Genomic DNA, 23,558 nt, shown 5'->3' on the forward strand with positions numbered 1-23,558 from the left:
TCTTGTTTCGGTATAAAAACAGAAAATGCTGGAAATACTCAGCAGGTCAGGCTGCATCTCTTGTTTTGGACATGTTTTACTGCAGGATGACAGAGGAGCCAATTTTGAGAAGATACGAACATACAAATTAGGCCACTCGGCCCCTCGAGCCTGCTCTGCCATTCAGCAAGATCATGGATGATCTGATTGTAACCTCCTGATTCCCACCTACGCCCAATAACCTTCTACCCCCTTGCTTACCAAGAATCTATCTACCTCCACCTTAAAAATATTCAAAGACTCTGATTCCACCGCCTTTTGAGGAAGAGAGTTCCAAAAACTCACGACCCTCTGAGAGAAAAAATTTCCCCTCATCTCTGTCTTAAATGGGCGACCCCTTATTTTTAAATAAGACCCCTAGTTCCAGATTCTCCCACAAGAGGAAACATCCTTTCCACATGCACCCTGTCAAGACCCTTCAGTATCTTATATGTTTCAATCAAGTCACTCTTACGCCTCTAAACTCCAGCACGTAGAAGCCTAGCCTATCCAACCTTTCCTCCTAAGACAACCCGCCCATTCCATGATTCCAATGCATTTGCATCCTTCCTTAAGTAAGGAAGGAAACTGCAGGGGATGGGCACAAACGAAATGTGGAGCTTATTCAAGGAGCAGCTAATGCGTGTCCTTGATAAGTATGTACCTGTCAGGCAGGGAGGAAGTTGTCGAGCAAGGGAGCCGTGGTTTACTCAAGAAGTTGAAGCGCTTGTCAAGAGGAAGAGTGCGGCTTATGTTAGGATGAGACGTGAAGGCTCAGTTAGGGCGCTTGAGAGTTACAAGCTAGCCAGGAAGGATCTAAAGGGAGGGCTAAGAAGAGCAAGGAGAGGACACGAGAAGTCATTGGCGGATAGGATCAAAGAAAACCCTAAGGCTTTCTATAGGTATATCAGGAATAAACGAATGATAAGAGTTAGAACAGGGCCAATCAAGGATAGTAGTGGGAAGTTGTGTGCGGAATCAGAGGAGATAGGGGAAGCGTTAAATGAATATTTTTCGTCAGTATTTACAGTAGAGAAAGAAAATGTTGCCGAGGAGATTACTGAGATACAGCCTACTAGGCTAGATGGGATTGAGATTCACAAGGAGGAGGTGTTAGCAATTTTGGAAAGAGTGAAAATAGATAAGTCCCCTGGGCCAGATGGGATTTATCCTAGGATTCTCTGGGAAGCCAGGGAGGAGATTGCAGAGCCGTTGTTGTTGATCTTTAAGTCGTCATTGTCGACAGGAGTAGTGCCGGAGGACTGGAGGATAGCAAATGTTGTCCCCTTGTTCAAGAAGGGGAGTAGAGACAGCCCTGGTATTTATAGACCTGTGAGCCTTACTTCGGTTGTGGGTAAAATGTTGGAAAAGGTTATAAGAGACAGGATTTATAATCATCTTGAAAAGAATAAGTTCATTTGCGATAGTCAGCACGGTTTTGTGAAAGGTAGGTCGTGCCTCACAAACCTTATTGAGTTTTTCGAGAAGGTGACCAAACAGGTGGATGAGGGTAAAGCCGTGGATGTGGTGTATATGGATTTCAGTAAGGCGTTTGATAAGGTTCCCCACGGTAGGCTATTGCAGAAAATACGCAAGTATGGGGTTGAAGGTGATTTAGAGCTTTGGATCAGAAATTGGCTAGCTGAAAGAAGACAGAGGGTGGTGGTTGATGGCAAATGTTCATCCTGGAGTTTAGTTACTAGTGGTGTACCGCAAGGTTCTGTTTTGGGGCCACTGCTGTTTGTCATTTTTATAAACGACCTGGATGAGGGTGTAGAAGGGTGGGTTAGTAAATTTGCGGATGACACGAAGGTCGGTGGAGTTGTGGATAGTGTCGAAGGGTGTTGTAGGGTACAGAGGGACATAGATAGGCTGCAGAGCTGGGCTGAGAGATGGCAAATGGAGTTTAATGCGGAGAAGTGTGAGGTGATTCACTTTGGAAGGAGTAACAGCAATGCAGAGTACTGGGCTAATGGGAAGATTCTTGGTAGTGTAGATGAGCAGAGAGATCTTGGTATCCAGGTACATAAATCCCTGAAAGTTGCTACCCAGGTTAATAGGGCTGTTAAGAAGGCATATGGTGTGTTAGCCTTTATTAGTAGGGGGATCGAGTTTCAGAGCCACGGGGTCATGATGCAGCTGTACAAAACTCTGGTGAGGCCGCACCTGGAGTATTGCGTGCAGTTCTGGTCACCGCATTATAGGAAGGATGTCGAAGCTTTGGAAAGGGTGCAGAGGAGATTTACTAGGATGTTGCCTGGTATGGAAGGAAGGTCTTACGAGGAAAGGCTGAGGGACTTGGGGTTGTTTTCGTTAGAGAGAAGGAGGAGGAGAGGTGACTTAATAGAGACATACAAGATAATCAGAGGGTTAGATAGGGTGGATAGTGAGAGTCTTTTTCCTCGGATGAGGATGGCAAACACGAGGGGACATAGCTTTAAGTTGAGGGGTGAAAGATATAGGACAGATGTCAGAGGTAGTTTCTTTACGCAGAGAGTAGTAGGGGCGTGGAACGCCCTGCCTGCAACAGTAGTAGACTCGCCAACTTTAAGGGCATTTAAGTGGTCATTGGATAGACAGATGGATGTAAATGGAATAGTGTAGGTCAGATGATCGGCGCAACATCGAGGGCCGAAGGGCCTGTACTGCGCTGTAATATTCTAATTCTAATTCTAAAGGAGATCAGTACTGTGCACAGTATTCCAGAAACAAAAACAAGAAATGCTGGATTCACTCAGCAGGTCTGGCAGCATCTGTGGAAAGAGAAGCAGAGTTAACGTTTCGGGTCAGTGACCCTTCTTCGGAACTGACAAATATTAGAAAAGTCACAGATTATAAACAAGTGAGGTGGGGGTTGGGCAAGAGATAACAAAGGAGAAGGTGCAGATTGGACCAGGTTTTTTTCAGGTTGTTTTTCTTCAGGTTTGCACTTGCTGCTGTTCAATATTCATTATATTCACACCTAATCTGTACTAATGCTTTGTCTTTCAACACACCATTAACATATTGTTTGCCTTTGCTCCGTGACCTTTTGGTCAGCTATGTGGCCTGGTCCAATCTGCACCTTCTCCTTTGTTATCTCTTGCCCAACCCCCACCTCACTTGTTTATAATCTGTGACTTTTCTAATATTTGTCAGTTCCGAAGAAGGGTCACTGACCCGAAACGTTAACTCTGCTTCTCTTTCCACAGATGCTGCCAGACCTGCTGAGTGAATCCAGCATTTCTTGTTTTTGTTTCAGATTTCCAGCATCCGCAGTATTTTGCTTTTATCACAGTATTCCAGATGTGGTCTTACCAATGCCCTCTATAACTGAAGTATAACCTCCCTACTTTTGTATGCAATTCCCCTCACAATAAATGATAACATTCTATTATCTTTCCAAATTACTTGCTGTACCTGCAAGCTAACCTTTTGCAATTCATGCACTAGGACACCCAGATCTCTCTGCATCTCAGAGCTCTGCAATATCTCACCATTTAGATAATATGCTTATTTTTTATTCTTCCTGCCAAAATGGACAATTTCACATTTTCCCACATTATACTTCATTTGCCAGATTTTTACCCACTCATTTAATCTATCTATATCCCTTTGTGGCTTCCTTATGTCTTCTTCACAACTTACTTTCCTAACTATCTTTGTGTCAGCAAATTTAGCAACCATACATGTGGTCCCTTCATCCAAGTCATTTATATAAATTGTAAAAAGTTGAGGCCTCAGCACTGATCTCTGTGGCACACCACTTGTTACATCTTGCCAACCAGAAAATGACCCATTTATGTGTACACTCTGTTTCCTGTTCGCTAGCCAATCTGCTATCCATGCCAATATGTTACCCCCTACACCATGAGCTTTTATTTTCCTCAATGTGGCACCTTATCAAATGCCTTCTGGAAATCTAAGTACAGTACATCCACCAGTTCCCCTTTATGCACATCACATGTTATTTCTTCAAAGAACTCCAATAAATTGATTAAACATAATTTCCCTTTCACAAAAGCATGTTGGCTCTGCCTGATTACTTTGAATTTTTCTAAGTGCCCTGCGATAATGTCTTTAACAATAGCTTCTAACATTTTCCCTATGACAGATGTTAAGCTAACTGGCCTGTAGTTTCCTGCTTTCTGTCTCCCACCCTTTTTGAATAAAGGAATATAGGAGCAATTGAGTCTGGAGTCAAGAAAGACTGTTTGATTTGGGCTGAACAAGGAGTGAAGATAGGCAATGTTACAGAGGTGATTGGAGGCAGTCTTAGTGATTCAGAGGATTAGGTCTTCACTAACTCAGCTTATTTTGAATAGAATGCTGAGGTTGCAAAGAGTCTGCTTCAGCCCGAAATAATGATTGATAGTGTTTATGGTGGGGACTGACGGTTTTGGTCTTCCTGGAGGTTTGCTGGAGGAAATTGCGTCTCATCTAAAAGGCGTTGGAGTAATTTGAGAGAGGTGTGGAAGCTTACATCATATCTCAGGATGATGTTGCCAATAGAAAGCATGAGAAAGAAGCAAAGCCAAAGGAAGAATCTTTGGGGGGATCTTCAAGGTTAAGCAGCAGTGCCTCTAACATAGCAAAACATCCCAAGGTGCTTAACAAGAGCATTATAATTTAAAGAAAAAATACGAAAAGAAGCCATTGCTCAGAATTGCCTGCTCAGGTTTCTAAGAGTTGAAGCAAGTGAGGACAGCCTCAACAAACTGGACAATGGAGGAGAAGAGTTAACATTGTGAGATTAGATTAGATTAGAGATACAGCACTGAAACAGGCCCTTCGGCCCACCGAGTCTATGCCGAACATCAACCACCCATTTATATTAAAAAAAACACTAATCCCATATTCCTACCAAACATCCCCACCTGTCCCTATATTTTCCCTACCACCTACCTATACTAGTGACGATTTATAATGGCCAATTTACCTATCAACCTGCAAGTCTTTTGGCTTGTGGGAGGAAACCGGAGCACCCGGAGAAAACCCACACAGACACAGGGAGAACTTGCAAACTCCACACAGGCAGTACCCGGAATCGAACCCGGGTCCCTGGAGCTGTGAGGCTGCGGTGCTAACCACTGCGCCACTGTGCCGCCCTGCTGCAGAGAGATTAAGGAAGATAAAAAGGAAGAATAATAAATCATGGTATTAGTCATAAGACAGTCAGGAAAAAAGGTTAAGATAAAATACATTGCTCTAAGATGCATTATATTAATGTCAGCCTCTCTATGCCTGAAGGGGTCAAAATTCTTTAGCTCTTCTGGCAGATCTTCTGCTAGAATATCGATGGAATCTGGACCTGCCAAGTTCCAGCTTTGCACTGCAGTTCTCAATTGGCTTTGTGGAGGTGGAGCCTCTTCCCATCAATACAAGGCCATCGACATGATACAAGTGGGGGTGGGGGTTGTGAGTGCCTGCTTCCTAATCCTCTGTCATGACCCAGCGTAATATTGGTGGAGGTACGCCTGGTGTCACCTGGAACACCTCCCCAACATGCAATAGAACTGGCGCCCATCTTGGAGTGCAGGCCATTATCGAGGCCTCTAACTCTGAAAATAAAAGGAAATGTTTTTATATATTTGGAGTGGCCTATAAACGAGTCACATTACATCTCTCCCAGGCCAGTGAGCTAGCGTTTCTGTTGGAATGCACTGTACCCAAGCATCCAAAGGCCACCCTCCTTGCAGCCCCTTCTCCTGACCCTGTGAACCTCAGCAGGGTCAGTAGCGGAGGTCATCATCTGTGGGGTCTTGGAGTAACTGCTGAGGAATTTCTATGCCGATATTTGCCGTTTGTCATATCTGTTATTTTTATCACACTGCTGGGAAAACTGAAAATATTCTCCCTGTTGATATTAATTCTATTGTATTGGCTTAGGCCATGTACCCAAAATATTTCTATTAAAAAGTATTTAGATTTAAAATGAATACTTTTCCTTTGAAAGCACAATCATATGAAGCCAAAAGATATTCTAAGAGAAAATTCTAAGAGAAAGAACACATAGTCAATACTTGATAAATGAGAAAAGGTATTTTTAAAAACAAATATCAACAATCTCATTAAGAGAGCTTTTAGTAATTTTTAGCTAAATGATTGTTTAATGCGAATGGCACCAAGAGGCCAGTGAAGTGAAATTACAGTGAGCACTGTTAATTTATCTTCTTGCAGTCTTACACTGAGTTCAGATCATTGACAGAAGGATAAGGCTCAAAATTGGGAAGCAGGAAGGAAGCTATTCAAAGGTGCAGATTCCTATAGGTTTCAGGAGACATCAGGTCATTGTTTACAGTGAAGGCACTTGACTTGCATGTATCGCTGCTTTAGAGGAATTTTGTATGTAATTATCAGAATTTTGCACTGAGCAGGAATGTACTGTAGTGCAAAAACATTTACATTTTATTATAGTTTATGTATTTACAGGAATGGGGAATTATGAGGACAATTAGGTTGCTTTGAGACAAGTATTTTAAATCATTTAGATCAACAATTAACAAATGAGCATTTCCAAAGCCTAAAAGGTTCAAATAAGTGCATATGTAGAACTGTTCTGTACCATAAACTTCTCTGCCTCTCCACCTCTCCTCCTTTAAGATAGACCATCAAAACTATCTCTCTGACTAAGCCCTGTCCTACGATCTCCTCATGTGGCTCAGTATTGAATTTTGTTTGATAATGCTCCTGTGAGGTGCCTTGGGACATTTTACTTACATTAAAGGCACTATGTAAGTGTAACTTGTTGTTGTTGATTGTTCATGCCATAGAGTCTATCCCTTTGATGTTATAGGCAAGCTGCAGATCACTGGTCAGAACACGAACAAGTATGCATGGGGTGAGATATTGCCTGATAAATCCGTTCAAAGTTAGGAACCATAACCTTCATATTCTGGGAGTGGTTCTTCTCCTTGTGGCTGGAAATAGTCTTTTACCCCAGCAATTTTGAAAAGCTAAACTTATTGATCAGCAACCGGACATGGAGAAAACTTCCGAGGTGCCAACCCCACACTGCGTCGGCAGTAGATCCCCGATGCAATTTTTCAGTGCCAGGCCAATTAATGATCTGAGGGTGTGCTCGGTGTCCAAATAAGGACAGCGGGTGGGCTCCTGAGACTGCGAGCCCAATAGGAGACCCTCAAGCAATGACCCATCGGCAGCCTCATTGTCTGAGGTGGGGGCTGCTGATGCAAATAAGAGAGAGAGAGAGAGGGGGCCTCAAGATGGAGGTGCCTCTGAACACTTCCTACAAATATTAAAATAGAGAAAGGACAGAGCTGCCTTGCAGTACGGCAGCTGTGGGGGTGCTGGGCGTGGGGGGGATTTTGGTTTAAAAAGCTCACTGGAGCGCTGGAATTCCCCGGGCCAATCTGCTGCTGGGAGGCCATGTTTCAGCCGCTGCAGGGGGCTCACCTATCAACTGCAAAATTCCAGTCGGCACGGAAGAGGGGCCTTAATAGGCTCCTTAATTACATTCATTGGCTACCCACCGCTAGCTGTTCCACCCCGACCCAGCCTTTTTGAAAATGGCTTGGGGGAAAACTGGCATACCAGCCAGAAGAGGGAAATTCCAGGCCCACCTGCCTCCAGTCCCATCCCCATCGGGCTTCAAAATGTTGGCCAATTGTCTTCTTCAAGTGGCTAATGGCCACAAAAGGCTACGTATTTAAGGTCAATGTTTACGTATTCTACTGAAGTTATTTTAATGTAGAACTTGCATTAATATCATACCTTTTACAACCGCAGGATGTCCCAAAGAGCTTCACAGCCAATGAAGTGTAGTGTAGTCAATACAGGAAAACGCTGTAACCAATTTCTGTACAGCATATTTCCCCAAAAAGCAATGAAATAAATGATCAGGTCATCTGTTTTAGGTATTGCTTGAGCAATATATGTTAGCCAAGACACCAGGAGAATGTAGGAAATAGGAGCAGGAGTAGGCCATTCTGCCGTTGAGCCTTCTTCACCATTCAAATAGATCATGGCTGATCTTCTACCTCAACGCCATTTTCCCGAAATATCCCCATAGAAATCTATCAATCTCTGTCTTGAATATACTCAATGACTGAGCCTCCACAGCGCTCTGGGGTCCAGAATTCCAAAGATTCACCACCCTCTGAGTAAAGAAATTCCTCCTCATCTCAGTCATCTTATTCTGAAAGTGTGTCCCCTGGTTCTAGATACCCAGGCAGGGAAACATCCTTCCTGCACCTTCCCTGTTGAGCCGTGTAAGAACTTTGTATGCCTCAATGAACTCCCCTGCTCTTCTTCAAATAGTACAGAGGTGTCTTTTACATTCATCTCAAAAGGCAGGCAGGACCTCAGTTTAACGTTTCTTCAAAAAGATAGCATCTCTGGCCGTACTGCACTGAAGTGTCAGCCTGGATTATGTGCTCAAGTTGCTCAAATGGGACTGACACACAGGCCCTTCTGACTTGGAAGGGGAGTCCTACCAACGGAGCCAAGGTTGACACCTAAATGCTCATGCTTCTCCTGGGAAATTTTAACCATAGCTCTTTAGGAATGTTTCTGTTTCCACGTGAATAGTCAGCTTTAATAAAAACCTTCAAAAATAGCAGAGCTCCCATCACAAGTCCTTTCAGGTGATTGACTGGCAGCAGCACCACAACCCCATTTTTCTCTTCACCATCCCTTCATAACTCAGGGCTGCCATCCATGACAAGACAGTAAGTAACTCCACCACCTCTGCCACTGCATTAGCCGCTGCATTCATAAAAGCCTATTTGAATCAGACATTTCTGGTGAATATGCGCTGTGATCAGAACTCAGTGACATCCTTCCATTATCAATGATGTCACTGCAACCTTCCCTTTACTGATTTGGGGAGGAATGACATCTCTCTGTTATTTGTATTAACGTCATAAACGTGAGCATGAAAAACTCGCTTACCGTTGGCTACAAAAACACAGAAAGGAATCTTGCTCCTTGTGATTTGCCTCACAAGATAATTTCCCAGATGATATTGCTCCTTTAATGTGGCAGGTTGCCACGGAAATAACCAGAAAAATATGTTGGCTTGAAAGTGCCTGTATACTTATTGGCAAATTTTAACGTTTAAAATACCATCCAAGGAAATGTTTGGAAAATAATGGAGCTGACACATTTATATTCCACAGAGAAATCTGTGAAAAATTATGTTATATCTCAATGATTGGTAAGAGGCAAGCCATAGAAGAATACAGCTTTGTATGTATGCCCCACCACCACTTTGGCTGAACTCTGCACAGACCAGGCAACGAATACAGCCTCCATTACAAAGTCTGGAATGCTCCAAAATATTTGCATCCATTATTATTATTCACAGTTAAAAAAATAGCTAGCAGAAAAGTGGAAAGCATAACATTCATTATGTTTGCGAGATGCTGATATTTCATTTGGTTTGCTTTATAACTACATCTTATCGACTTAATTGAGTTGCTGCCTTGTGACACACTGCTGGCAATCTACCACTTTATATTTAATCCATGATCAAAACAGGACTGGGAACTATGGTGGGAATAATGTCAAATGGCATTTTTACGAGCTAGTCAACTAACTGGTATACACTCAAGTAGGAAGTACTGCAAATTGTTTCGCCAATTAGTCATTTTAATTCTTTCATCTGAGATGCACATTGTGAGAATTACAGCATAAATTGATAAAATCTCTTTTAAACCTTTTATACAGCAAAATGGCCTGATTCTGCAATGGGCTGGGCTCCAGATGCTGATTTTATACTGTGGAGAAGATCTCAAAGTACCAGTGGCAATGGAGAAACAGCACAGGAACATAGGAAGTAGGAACTGGAGGAGGCCATTTAGCCCCTCAAGCCTGTTCTGTCATTCAATTAGATCATGAATGATCTGTATCTCAATTCCATTTTTGTCCCTTGGTTCCAAAACCCTTGAAACCCTTATCTAAGAAAAATGTAACTTTTGAAAATATTGAATTGACCCCCCCCCAGCCTCATTTTGTGGGGGAAAGAGTTCCAGATTTCCTCTACCCTTTGTATAAAGAAGTGCTTCCTGCCATCACCCCTAAACACCCTCTAATTTTAGGGTTATGCCATTTTCTCTATCTACCCTATCAAATTCTTCAACCATCCACAATTAGATTAGTCCTTAATCTTGTATATTCAAAGGAATACAAGCCTCATCATTTAACTCTTTTAGCCCTGGTATAATTCTGGTGAATTTACTCTGCACCCACTCCAAGGTTAGTTAATCCTTCCTGCAGTGCAGTTCCCAGAAGTGAATGCAGTTCTATGGATAGGGTCTAACAAGAGTTTCATGCAACAGTGGGACTATGTGCCAGTGACACTAAGCTTACCTTATTCATATTACAGGCATTATCAACTGCAGTGCTGTGACACAGAGCAGGCAGGCATTAAGATGTCATCAAATTCTATTTGCCAGGCAAAATAACTTGTTAAGAAAGAAATATATAGGGTTAGAATGAGAAAGGAAAGCTGGTATTTATATTCAGCTCTCTCAGAGACATCCCAAAGCACAACACATCAAATGAGTTGGTTTGAAGTGGTCAATATTGTTAAGCAGCCATTTTGCACACAAGGAGATTCCACAACAATCAGGTAAATAATCAGTTCATCTGTTATTCATTTTGATGATGTTGGTTGAGGGAAACCCACACCAATAACATGGGATATATGAAATATTTACCATTCTGTTGGAAATCTGAAAATTTAAAAAAATGTTTCCAACTAATAGAAATATTTGCTTCCTAAGATCAAGTCAAATCTTCTTCTTCCCGAGATCAAAACCTGGCGAATGATGTTATTAGTTGTTGCTGTGCAGTGATATCCCTCACTTCTTCTAGGTTGGATTTGTGATCTCTACAGTTCTGCCTGTAGCGAGCGTTGATGCTGTGGCACTTCTGAATCACTAGAAACAGCTAACTCTTGGTGCCCCAGGTAAAATTCATGATTTAAATTTAACTTCGTTAATCGCACTAATAACCCATGGCTTCTTCCCACTCAACTCAAAGGAAATAAGTGTTGGGGTGAAGGTTGTTTCATCTTGTTCATCCCACAAACGAATCAAAAAAAATCTATTCGGGAGAGCTCGTTCTCAAAAAGGCTCGGCTAGACAAGAGCTCAAAGAATCCCAAATCAGGACCATTCATCAAAAATTTTACTTAATGTTTCAAGAAAGGATGAAGTGAGAAGAGGCTATTTGGTCCATCAAGGCAACTCCTATCACAGGTCATGTTCAATCTTGTGCCATGGACCCCATCTCACCCATTTAACCTCTAAAGAGAAAGTTCCTCATAAGTACGGTATGATTCCCCCAAAGGTCATCAAGTAAACCTCCAGAATATCTGTCCTCGTGTCTCTGGCATGTAATCTTCACCCGCGGTCTTTCCCAAATAATAATCCCTCCTGGAGTGCCAGTACGTTTCATGGTGTTAGTCAATGAGCTGGAGTGGGACTGATGGTAGGAATCACAGCAAGCAGTCTCTTTTACAGCCAACTGTACCTATTTAAACAACGCTCTGCAGCAAATAGTCTACAGAGTCTATTTAAAAAGAGACTCTATGAACAGCAGCAAACAGAGCTCATGACCAAAACTACAGCAACTTCTCCCTGGATGATGTCGAGATTTTTGAGTGTTGTGGGAGCTGCACTCACAAAGGCAAGTGGAGAGTATTCCATCGCACTCCTGACTTGTGCCTTGTAGATGCTGGACAGGCTTAGGGGAGTCAGGGGGTGAGTTACTCACCATATAATTCCCAACCTCTGACCTGCTCTTGAGCCGCAGTATTTACGTTGCTGAGACCAGGAAATCACATTGTGGGCCAAAATATCTCTCAGTCCTCACCTACCAATCTGTAATGGGTTGGAGTTCCAATGTGTGAAACCATTTTCTCAATTACATTGCACCACCATCCCATTCTTCCAGAAGGAATCAGACAGTCTACAAAGGCTGGCTTTAACAGTGTTGCCACAATCAATCTACCCACTAATGTGTAGTCTTAGTCTGCTGATATCCTGCAATAAGGGGACTTGAAGCTAATTAGCACTTAAGCATCACCTCATTCTTCAATCAGCTCGCTGTTCAAAATTTCAGCATCTGTCCATGAAAAGGAAGTATTATCAGCACAGTCAGAATGTGGAGTTGGCAACAACCTGCAATTCTTTTTTAATAACATACTCCCACCAGTCTGGTTCATCCCTTGGCAGTTGATAATAGAGCAGTAGTAACAGAGCGAGGCATCCCCTTAAATGTAGGATCGTGCATCGTACCAGATACCAGACGGAGGAAGAGGACCAAATGCTTTTTTCAAAAAATTCAGATGAGAACTTATCAATGTAGCTTCCTGCCATCTGCAGTGCACATCATTCAAACTTAGTATGAAGTTTAGGGAACAGATTAAAAGGATCCACAGTGTTGACTGCTGATAGCAGTAGTGTTTCAAAACTTTCCACTTGGTAGCACAAAGCAGTTTTGTACCTTATTTCTGCAATACTAAAGGGAACTTCATGGCTTTGTTATCTAATATGTCAGTGGAACTGCTACCTAACCAGTTTGGCATTGGACAGACCAGTTTTTTGACTGGACATCCAGAATATATTTCATCAGAAAATATTTCTCAAATAGCGATATTTTTCTTTTGAAGTTACGCTGGGAATTCAAGAGAGTTTCTTCTTTTGTCCATAATAATCAGTAAAATATTTGTCAACAGAATCTTTAGGAGAACCTTGAGGGATGGCGAGTGGAGCTAGATGAGATTGGAAAAGCCAAAACCTGCCAACAAACAAATCTTTCTCTTTGTTGCTTATGGATCCAGGGCAGTATTTTCAAAAACCCAGATATACTAGCTGTTACAAGAAATGGCTGACTGTGGTAATGCTGTTAAATCCAGCCTTTGTAGTGTGTATCCTTGGACCACTGTGTAAATGTTATGATTTAATACTGTATGATGTATATGTGCATGTGTGGCATAACTTGAATTTACTTTTGCTACAATACTATGGGTTGGATTATACATGATGTCCATAAGCAGTTATAAAAAAGGCTTAATTCTGTTTAAGTATCTTGGCCATAATACTTTGTAGAATAGCATAATAAACTGCTGTTTAATATCACTCAAATGTCAAATCCATTCTTCTTGGTTCAGTGCCTAAACTGTCCCAATCCCTCCCCTGAGTGGCTTCCAAACTGACAAAAGATGGCATAAAAATTCACTGCAGCAACTTGCCAAGGCTCCTTCGACAACACCTTCCAAACCCACAACCTCTACCACCTAAAAGAACAAGGTTAAGCAGGTACCCGTGAACCTGCAATTTCCCCTCTAAGTCACACACTCCTGACGTGGAACTGTATCACTGCTCCTTCACTGTTGCTGGGTCAAAATCCTGGAACTCCCTCTCTAACAGCACTATGGGTGTACCTACACCACACGGACTTCAGAGGTTCAAGAAGGCAGCTCACCATCACCTTCTCAAGAGCAATTAGGAATGGGAAATAAATGCTGGCAATGCCAGAAACACTCACATCCCATGAACAAATGTTTTAAAAAGCCAATGAATTGGCACTGAATGTGCCGAGTTCCACTCTATGGGAGTTACCCCTCTGATTTCCAAATTCAGCAATGGGTATTCAAGGTAGGCACTAAGCAGTAACATAAGGGTTAATTTTGTGAGGTTCTGCCCCTGATGACGGGCTATTCTTGATGGCAATGCAGCTTGGCGAATAGGGCACAGAGGTCAGTGTGACGATTTGTGGGACTCTAGAAGTTCCCAGTTATCAACTGTGGCTGAGTTGGTACAACTTCATCTCTGAGTCTGACAGTGGTGGGTTCAAGTCCCACTTCAGAGATTTCAAGTCCCACTTCAGAGATTTGAGCATGAAATCCAGGCTGATACTGCCATGCATTACTGAGGGAGTGATACATTGTCGGAGATACCGTCTTCCGGGTGACACATAAAACAAAGGCCTGTCTGTCTTTTTGGGTGGAAATAAAAGATCCCAAGGCATTCTTTGAAGAAGAGCAGGGATGTTCTAGTAAATAACCAACACCAAGATAAGGATTATCTCATTGTTGCTTGTGGGAGCTTTCTGTGTGCAAATCTGCTGCTGTGTTTCTTACATTACAAAACTGTACACTTCAAAAAGTACTTTATTGGCTGTAAAGTGCTTTGGGACACCCTGAGGTCATAAAAGGTACAATAGAAATGCAAGTCTTTCTTTTTTCCAGTTGCATTTCTGTTGAGTGAGGCTTGGTGCCAGGAACCTCACCTTACAAGATTTACCCTAAAGGATTCTTGGCCAAAACAGGAGAGAATTATAGAACGTGCAACACACGACATCCTGTATTTCTCAATGGTTGTTTAACCATCTCCAATTCTCTCCCTACCTTCTACTGAAGCCAGTGACTAATAGTAAAACTGGGGTAGACAGGTCCCAGTTGAAGCTAAAAATTCTAGGGACGCTTACAAACCTGTCATCACCTGAAGGTCTTTAGCCCAACCATCTTCAGCTGCTTCATCAATGACTTTCCTTCTATAATAAGGTCAGAAGTGGGGATGTTCGCTGATGATTGCACAATGTTCAGCACCATTCGCGACTCCTCAAATACTGAAGTAGTCCGTGTACAAATGCAGCAAGACCTGGAAAATATCCAGGCTTGGGCTGATGAGTGGCAAGTAACATTTGTGCCACACAAGTGCCAGGCAATGACCATCTCCAACAACAGAGAATCGAACCATCTCCCCTTGACATTCAATGGCATTACCATCGCTGAATCCCCCACTATCAACATCTTCAGGGCTACCATTGACTAGAAACTGAACTGGAGTAGCTATATAAATATTGTGGCTACAAGAGCAGTTCAGAGGCTAGGAATCCTGCGGCGAGTAACTCACCTCCTGACTCCCCAAAGCCTGTCCACCATCTACAAGGCACAAGTCAGGAGTGTGATGGAATACTCTCCACTTTCCTGGATGGGTGCAGCTCCAACAACATTCAAGAAGCTCGACACCATCCAGGACAAAGCAGCTCGCTTGATTGGCACCCCATCTACAAACATTCACTCCCTCCACCAATGACGCACAGTGGCAGCAGTGTGTACCATCTACAAGATGCACTGCAGCAATGCACCAAGGCTCCTTAGACAGCACCTTCCAAACCCGCGACCTCTACCACCTCGAAGGACAAGAGCAGAAAATACATGGGAACACCACCACCTGCAAGTTTCCCTCCAAGTCACACACCATCCTGACTTGGAACTATATCGCCGTTCCTTCACTGTCGCTGGGTCAAAATCCTGGAACTCCCTTCCTAACAGCACTGTGGGTGTACCTACCTCACATGGACAGTAGCGGTTCAAGAAGGCAGCTCACCAACACCTTCTCAAGGGCAATTAGGGATGGGCAATAAATGCTGGCATAGCCAGTGATGCCCACATCCCATGAATGAATTAAAAAAAAGCCTGTCCCTGGATCACGACTTTCTGGTTTGCAGTGGTCTACGGCCAGACGATAGGGCCATGTTTCGGTGGGGTGGGGTGGGGGGGAAAACTCTGCCCTGTGGAACTGATCAGACATTGGAGCAAGAAACCGAGTTAAGAGAGGCCAGGCATGCTCCTTTTCACCTCATAAGAACGTCTGCAGGTGCAAGCTAAACTTCACTCTGATCCCCAACCCAATGAAGTTCAGGGATTACATTAAAATGACTTTTATCTCATGATCTGTGATCAGGGGGCAAGTGGAAGGGGGCAGGAATCTTGGCCCATGTGAGTGTCAGTGAGGTACTTCATTGTGAGGGGGCATCCTAGCTGAGCCTTATCCGATAGAATCAGATAAAACAGAAGGAGGCCATTCGGTCCACCCTGCCTGTGCTGCCTCATTGAAAGAGCTATCCAATTTGCCCTTTCCCCATAGCCCTGAAATTTTTTAACTATTATCCTGGGGAGAATTTATTCACAAATCATTTTCACTCACCAATGGCTTAGTGGGTTGATGCATTCGGTGATACTGAGGTTTTTTATTTACAGGATGTGTGCATCGCTGGCAAGCCCAGCATTTATTGCCCAACTGAGTGGTTTGCTAGACCATTACAGAGGGCAGTTAAGAGTCAACCACGTTGCTGTGGCTCTGGAGTCGCATATAGGCCAGACCAGGTAAGGACAGCAGTTTTCTATCTTGAAAGGACATGAGCGAACCAGATAAGTTTTTACAAAAATCCAGTGGTTTCATGGTCAGCATTACTGATACTAGCTTTTTAATTTCAGATTGATTTAATTTATCTGAATTTAAATTCCCCATCTGCCAAGGTAGGATTTGAATGCATGTCTCCAGATTATTCATCCAGGCCAAATGACTACTAGTCCAGTAAGACAACCACCATGGTGTAGTACCTGTCACCTAGAAGGACAAGGACAGCAGGCGCCTGGGAACACCACCATCTGCAAGTTCCCCCCCCATGTCATACACCATCCTGGCTTGGAACCATATCACCATTCCTTTACTGTCGCTGGATCATAAACCTGGAACTCTCTCCCTAACAGCACTGTGGGTGTACCTACAACATATGAACTGCAGCGATTAAAGAAGGTGGCTCACCACTATGTTCTCAAGGGCAATTAGGGATGGGCAATAAATGCTGGTCTTGCCAGTGACACTCACGTCCCATGAACGAATGAAAAACAAAGTCTCAGATTTAATTGCCTGAGCTCAATACTGTCAGCCAGGGGAAGCAAATGGCCCATGGCCATCATCTTCAGTGCCCCTGGGCTAGAAAGCAGAAAAAGCAGCCAACTCTTCCACAACTGACTGCTATCCAGTGATCCAATGCGTCTGTGAAGTCATTGGCTGAGGTTTGGATTCCGCTGCGATGAATCCATGGCCAAATAGCCAGTCTGGGCTCACAAAGGAAGAATTGTAATTCAGGAGAGGTAATGGAGGGCTATGAGTGCCCATAGCGAAAGTCAGTATTGGGGTGGGGGGAAGGGGGTCGCGGAGAGGAATCAGAATCACAGCAAAATACAATTTCTGCACTTCCTTTACTAATCAATTCGCTTTTAAAAGTAAGCTTGTTTCCCCATTGAAAAAAAGCCTCATTAAAAAGAAAAGCCAGTTTACATGGAAGCCTGGCAGCAGTCAAAGGAATGGAGTAGAAAGCTTTTGTGTTGAAAAAAACCCATCTTGAATGACCTGCAGTTGATAGCTTGACTAAAGCGAAATCGAAATGGGAAATCAATTATGCAAACAGCACCTCGTCTTATAAAAGAGAGAGAGAGGAAAAATGATACACAAAGTTATGCAAAGCGGGAGACATCTGCACAGTAGTGACATGATTTTTGTGATAGGTGCTTGCTTTACCCCGAGTGGTGGTATTGTAATTTATCTACCTCTGATTTAGGATGGGACAATTAATGCAGTCACTGTGCCTCATGTGTTACCTCTAGCATTAATGAGGAGCATCAAGCTCCTGTCGACACTGGCTTGAAAACCGAGACTGATTTTTTTTCTCTTGTGAGCTGAATGTGATCCTGATTACCTCAGTGGAGGCCACCTGCTGCTGGTTGCTTTCCCTTTGTATGTGGCCTGCGTTTGCACAGGTCCCTGGGGATGACCGCCTCAAGGGCATTTCCAGCTGACACCAATCTGGTCACCCACTGACTGAGCAATCAGCTAAACGGCCATTTCCCCCAGCCGTCTTCTGTCACGCAGGCTGAGTGGTTATTTGCACTCCTCGCACAGGCAGCACTGTGTCCTCCATTATTTTGATATACACTCACAGCAGCCTTTATAGGTCTAAAGCCGGACAGGGGTTTAATCCTGTGGCTCAAGTTCCATAATGTGCTTCTCTCAGTGCAAAATATTTATTGAGGACCAGAAAAAGCTTCATAACTTATATCTCCAGGTGGTAAGCTACAACTCAAGTAGATGATTGAATTTTGATTTCAACAGTCAAATAATTGAGTGACTGGTTTATGTTTTGTAAATTTCCAGTCACCTCCCTCAGGCTGTTTGGTAAAAAAAGGGAGAGGGAAAGGAAAATGATGATGGGGAGAGAGAAAGAGGGAGCAAGGTGAAGGAGGAGAGAAAGGCAAAGTGAAGGGGCAGAGAGAAAGAGATGAGCAGGAGGACAAATGGAAAACAGTAAGTGTTGGTAGAGGAAGAGAAAGGATGGAGGGGATATCAAGAAAGAAAAATGGAGGTGATTGGCGAATGACAAATAAAAGAGGTGAGAGCGACTTGAAAGAGGTGAGAAACAGAAGGTCAAGTGAAGGGAGAGAGGAAGGGAAAGTTGTGAAGGGGAAAGAGAAGTGAAGGACGAAGAGAGAGGAGAAAGAGCAAGGGTTCAAGGAAGTACGGACAGAGAAAGAAAATTGGAGCTGAGAGTAAAAGAGAAATTAAGGGGATGGGTGAGAATGAGAAGGGAAGGAGGAAGGAAAGAAGTGAAGGAGGGTGGAGCTACTTAGGCCGAGATGATCTAAAGCAACACTGAACAGGCATCAGGCCTGGGATCTTCCTGATCCTTATGGCAGAGTACTAAACTGAGCAATATAATTACCCAAAGAGCTATCAGGAATCCCACATCTCATTTCAAAATAGAAAAGTTAAAAAAGATTTTTTTTAATTTATCTTTGTCTATTCCTGTTACTCTTCTGAGTACTACAACACTGAATATGTACTGCAGTGGAGAAGATATTTCATAATAACAGGCGTACTTTACCTACTATGAGGAATTACCTCACCAAAATTTATTATTTCTAAGCTTCCCATTCAGGCACATACTGCTACAGGACGCATGCTACGACTGCTGCCTCAAACACTGATGCCTGTTGTATTGCTACTTGCAAAGATAAGCCCACAAAGCAACCTTACAATACAGCTTACCCGTAAAGTGCATATTTGTTATAAACACGCAAACCGGGACGTTGGGTGAAAGGGAGAAAACACCCATGTCTTTCATGACCTCACGATATCCCAAAGTGTTTCACATCCAATGAGATCTGTTAGAATAGTTAACCCTCTGAGCTCTGCTGAAACATTAACCTCAAAATACCTACAGTGTGGAGACATGAAAATTGTGCGATTTGGGTGGGAGGGTGGGAGAGAGTATTTGTGGATAGACTAAGTTGCATCAGGTCTCCAAATTATATTTTTTGTGAGTTCAAAATTCAGCCGGAGGTGGTGATGGGCGTTTCTTAAACCCACCCCTTCCCAAGCAAACTTCAGAGACAGAGATGGAACAGTTTCATGTACAAGCACACTGGCATGCTTTAGGAACTGATCCTGGTAGAAGAACAGTTTCCCTACAGCAACTACATTGAATTTAAAGCACAGGAACAGGCCATTCAGCCCAAGTGGTCTGTGCTGGTGTTCATGCTGTACACGCGCCTCCTCCCACTCTACTTCATCTAGTGCTATCAGTATATTTAGAGATACAACACTGAAACAGGCTTTTCGGCCCACCGAGTCTGTGCCGACCAACAACCACCCATTTAAACTAACCCTACAGTAATCTCATTCCCCACAACCTACCTACACTAGGGGCAATTTACAACGGCCAATTTACCTATCATCTGCAAGTCTTTGGCTGTGGGAGGAAACCGGAGCACCCGACGAAAACCCACGCGGTCAAAGGGAGAACTTGCAAACTCCGCACAGGCAGTACCCAGAATCAAACCCGGGTTGCTGGAGCTGTGAGGCTGTGGTGCTAACCACTGCGCCACTGTGCCACCCGATATCTTTGTTTTCATTTCCCCCTCCTGTATTTATCTAGCTTTCCCTTAAGTGCATCTATGCTATTCACCTCAACTACTCCATGTAGCAAGTTTCATATTCTGGCCACTCTCTGGGTAAAAACGTTTCTTCCAAATTTCTTACTGGATTAATTAGTGACTATCTTATATCTATGTCCTCTAGTTTTAAATGCCCCCCACGCAGAAACACCTTCTCTACATCTACCATATCAAACCCCTTCATAATTTTAAAGAAATTCATAAGGCCACCTCTTATCTTCTAGAGATAAGAGCCCCAGCCTGCTCAGTCTTTCCTGATACTTGTAACCTCTCAGTTCTGGTATCATCATTGCAATCCATCATATCATAATCGATTGCCGCTTGGAAGCCAGCAAAATCAGAATTGGAATTTTAAAAACTTTGAAAATCTTTGGCTACTGCTGTGGACCCACTTACACTAACAAAATGCTGCTTCAATATCCCACCGACCCCCAGCTATGTAGCACAGGCACCCACACAACGTATAGGTTGCTACCAATGAGCATCATTATCATTGCCAATCCACTCTAACATCTAACCTTGGAATTTGGGATAAATACAGGTACACATCCATGGGACAGGCCATAAACTGGTCAAAATGGAGAGGTCATTGATGAGTAGGGTCACCGGTAGCAACCTTTCCAGTTTCAGATACTTTTTTAGTTGTCAAAGATTGACCAGATTGCATCAGATTGCAACAGAATCTTGGCATTAAAGGAATTCCTGCCAATTAAAATACTGAAAAATAAATCCTACTCTGAACAACAGCTTGTATTTATTGATAGTGCATTAACATAGAAAGATCTCCCAAGATTCTTTACAGTTGGGGTTGGTGAGAGGTTAGATTTGAGCAAGAGTAATAGAATTGGAGATCATCAAAGGTGAGATTGAAGAGATGGGTTTTAAGAAAGATCTTGAAAGTGGAGAGAGAGATTGTGTGGTGAAGGAGATTAACTTGAGAGTTCCAGAGTGTGGAGATAAGAAGCCTGAAGGTTCCCCACCCATGGTAGAATAAGGGATGGGGGATCAGAGTACAAAGAATGAAGTGCACATACAGGAATGAAGGGCTTGAGGTGGTTGCAAATATAGGATAAGTTAAGGTTAAGGAGGAATTTTAAGATGATCATGAGGGGTTTGAAATTAAGCTCAAAGCCATAGCTAAGATTTTGTGAGGGATATAATTCAGACAACAGATTTCTGGATTAGTTGTTTAAAAAATTTGCATGTGTGTAGCAACTTTCACAACCTCAGGGCATCCCAAAGCAGAGTTTGCAAGTTCTCCCTGTGACCGTGTGGGTTTCTGCCGGGTGCTCTGGTTTCCTTTGATAGGTAAATTGCCCCTATTGTAAGGAGAATGGTGGGGATGTGGTAGGGAATATGGGATTACTGTAGGGTTAGTATAATATGGGTGGTTGTTGGTCTGCACAGACTCGGTGGGCTGAAGGGCCTGTTTCAGTGCTGCATCTCCCTGAAAGAAAGGAGGAGAGGTAGCTGTATGGATGAAGGGAACTTTACAGTGCTGGAGAAAAAGGATATTGTGAGGTTTCAAGGACAGAATCTATTTTGTTAGAGCTAAGAAACAAGAGAGGTACTGTTACTTTGCTGGGGGCATTCTATAGGCTTTTAGCTAGTGGGAAGGATATAGAGGAATACATTTGCAAGGAAATTACAGAGATATGCAAGAATTATACAGTAGTTATGATGCAGGAATTTAATTATCCTAATATTGACTGGGATAGTAATCGTGTTAAAGGCAGAGAAGGGCAAGAGTTTCTAGTGTTCAGGAGAATTTTCAACATCAGTATGTTTCTAGTCCGACAAGGAAGGAGACATTGTTCTGATTCTGTAGAATGAGCTGGGTCAAGTGAATCAAATGACAGCAGGGGAACATTTAGGGGACAGTGACCATAAGGTTTAGGTTAGCTATGGCAAAGGACAAGGAGCAATCTAGGGTAAAGATAATTATTTGAGGGAGGGCCAACTGCAATGGAATGAGAACATATCTGGCCCAAGTAAATTGGAATCAAAGATTGGAAGGCAAACTGTAACTGAACAATGGGCTTCTTTTACAAAGGAGAGAATCAAAGTACATTCCCAAGAGGGGGTAAGGTAGGGCAAACAGCTCAAGAACTCCTTAGATGATGAATGAGATAGAGAGTAAGATGAAGCAGAAAAAGGACGCATAAGACAGATGTCAGGTAGATAATACAATTGAGAAACAGGCTGACTATAGAAGGCTCAGAGGGGAAGTGAAAAAAATAAGAGAAGCAAAGAGACTGTATGAGAAGAGACTGGCAGCTGATATAAATGGAAGCAGAAGGCATGGCTGAGGTGTTAAATGAGTACTTTGCATTGCTCTTTACCAAGGAAGAAGATGCTGCCCAAATCATGGTGCAACAGGAGGTAGTTGAGACATTGGATGGGCTAAAAATTGATAAAGAGGAAGTGTCAGAAAGGCTGGCTATATTTAAAGTTTATATGTCACCAGGTCTGGGTGAGATGCATCCAAAGAAACTTAAGGAAGTAAGTGTGGAATTGCAGAGGCAATGGCCATAATTTTCAAATCCTGCTTAGATACAGGAGTTGTGCCAGACAACTGGAGACTTGTTAATCTTACACCCTGTTCAAAAAGGTGTAAGGACAAGCCCAGCAACTACAGGCCAGTCAGTTTAACCTCAGTGATGGGAAAGCTTCTAGAAACAATAATTTGGGACAAATTTAATAGTCACGTGGACAAATGAGGTTTAATTTAGTTAAGTCAGCACAGGTTTGTTCAGAGAAAGTCATGTTTAGCTAACTTGCTTGAGTTTTTCGATGAGGTGATAGAGAGGGTTGATGAGGGTAATGCAGTTGCTCTGGTGTACATGGACTTCTAAAAGACATTTGATAAAGTGCCACATAACAGCCTTGTCAGCAAAGTTAGAGCCCATGGAATAAAAGGGACAGTAGCAGCATGGGTACGGAATCAGCTGAGTGGCAGGAAACAGAGTAATAGTGAACGGTTGTTTTTTGGACTGGAGGAAGGAATATAGTACGATTCACCAGGAGCCGGTGTTGGGACCCCTGCTTTTTTTGATCCATATTAATTATCTAGACTTGGGTGTACAGGGCACAATTTCAAAAGTTGTGCTTTACACAAAACTTGGAAGCATTGTGAACTGTGAGGAGGATAGTGATAAACTTCAAGAGGTGGAATGGGCGGACAAGTGGCAGATGAAATTTAATGCAGAAAAGTGAGAAGTGATTAATTTGGTAGAAAGAATGAGGAGAAGCAATAGAAAAAAAAAAGTACAATGCTGAAGGAGGTGCAGGAGCAGAGGGACCTGGGGATATATGTACACAAATCATTAAAGGTTGCAGGACAGGTTGAGAAGGTATTAAAAAAGCATATAGGATCCTGGGCTTTTTGAATAGGGCATAGAATACAAAAACAAGGAAGCGATGATAAACCTGTATAAAACCTTGTTTCAGCCTCAACTGGAGTATTCTGTCCAGTTCTGGGATTCACACTTCAGGAAGGATGTTAAGGTTTAGAGAGGGTGCAGAAAAGATTCGCAAGAATGATTCCAGGGATGCAGAACTTCAGTTACAAACAAAAAAGAACAAAGAACAAAGATAATTACAGAACAGGAACAGGCCCTTCGGCCCTCCAAGCCTGCGCCGATCCAGATCCTCTCTCTAAACATGTCGCCTATTTTCTAAGGTTCTGTATCTCTTTTCTTCCTGCCCATTCATGTATCTGTCTAGATACATCTTAAAAGACTCCATCGTGCCCGCGTCTACCACCTCCGCTGGCAACGCGTTCC

This window comes from Heterodontus francisci, chromosome 6, assembly GCF_036365525.1.
Source record: "Heterodontus francisci isolate sHetFra1 chromosome 6, sHetFra1.hap1, whole genome shotgun sequence".
Classification (NCBI taxonomy): Eukaryota; Metazoa; Chordata; class Chondrichthyes; order Heterodontiformes; family Heterodontidae; genus Heterodontus; species Heterodontus francisci.